Below are 1,436 nucleotides of genomic sequence, written 5' to 3'. Positions count from 1 at the left end.
TCTGAGATTCAGGCTGTTATTTTTTTAATCTATCAGTGTAATAAAGCAGCTAAACGAGGCGAGATGAGGAACAGAAGTGTAACCGCAAGCTGCAGCCAAAGTGCAAATGTTGCAGCGATTTCCACCAAGTTTCATCATGATTGCGGACAGAACTCTCCGCTCTCTGTAAATCTGCTGTCCTGCACCGGGGTGTGTTTGTCTTGGCAGAAGTTCCTGCAAGCTCAAACAAACACTGCAGTGTATCATGCATGTGTGTGTGTGAGAGAGAATATCAATTCATTCATTCATTGTTAGTTTTACCACCACTGGGTCTGATTCATTAAGCAAAAGACACACAACACCCTAGACAGGGTACACACACACTTGGACTTGATGGAGGAAGCTGGAGCAACTGGGGGAAACCCACACAGACACGGGGAGAACATGCAAACTCCACACAGAAAGGACTCCGGCTGCCAAGCCGGGGAATCGAACCCAGGACCTTAATGCTGTGAGGTGACAGTGCTACCCACAGAACCAATATATATATATATGATATGTTTATTTAAAGGTAGTGCATGTGTTATTGTTTATAATTAATTTTATATAGATCAAATAACACGATGATATTTATGTGACCGAATCCTTTAATTTTTTCACAGGGATAAAGGAACTGGAGACATTTTTCCCCCTGATATTTAAATTAGACAACCTGCCAATTAAATAAATCCAACATTGTCTAATTGTTTGTTTGTTTGTTTGTTTATTAGAATGTTAAGGTACACACACACACACACACACACACACACACAAACCAGAGCTCCCAGAGGAAACACACACAGACAGGGTAATCGGATGTCCACACAGAAAGGACCCAGGACCTTCTCTCAGTGAGGTGACAGTGCTATACCCTTTGTGCCATTGTACCTATATATGGGTCATTCCTACAATTCGGTGCCTTTTGTGTCCCCGGTACTGATCATTGTATTTATTAAGTACATTTTAAACAAAACCATTTCTAAACATCTTACTGAAATAATGAACACTTTCAAATACTAAACACAATGTCCCCCCCCCAAATAAAATGACTGTATACGTACTGTCTTTATCTCTTAGATACCGGAGGTTTTCCCATGATCCCCAGTGCTGTACATTCTGATTTAGTGATGATATATGAGGTTTAATCATGAAAATATCTCAGTCTTTCAATACTGTTTAAAAAGTTTAATTAAGTCCCTCTAAACCCTGGATTTATTTTCTTTATGAGTTTCATGTTATAGCTGATTATCAGGGTTTTTCACACGTCCCTCAAGTTGCCGTCCACCCTGTTATTTCTTACTACTGTCTCTTAAAATGAAGAGCTGTTTTACATCCTGACATCATTTCCTGAAGCTCACATGATCTTTTTGCAGGGAAAACGACTGTGGAAGATGAGCGGCTTATTAAACTCCTCATTT

The 1,436-nt window shown here is 39.8% G+C and overlaps 1 long non-coding RNA gene across 2 annotated transcripts; it reads left to right on the top strand.

Moving 5' to 3' along the window:
• Positions 1–223: 223 nt before the first annotated feature.
• On the top strand, positions 224–722 carry LOC134310587 (uncharacterized). Of its 2 annotated transcripts, none has more exons than XR_010011321.1 (2): positions 224–495; positions 642–722. It is a non-coding gene; the product is annotated as an uncharacterized LOC134310587 (long non-coding RNA). The 2 variants fall into 2 exon arrangements; XR_010011322.1 differs by having other exon boundaries at positions 224–550.
• Positions 723–1,436: the final 714 nt, after the last annotated feature.

Source organism: Trichomycterus rosablanca, chromosome 3, assembly GCF_030014385.1.
Source record: "Trichomycterus rosablanca isolate fTriRos1 chromosome 3, fTriRos1.hap1, whole genome shotgun sequence".
Classification (NCBI taxonomy): Eukaryota; Metazoa; Chordata; class Actinopteri; order Siluriformes; family Trichomycteridae; genus Trichomycterus; species Trichomycterus rosablanca.
This window is presented reverse-complemented; position numbering and strand designations above follow the sequence as displayed.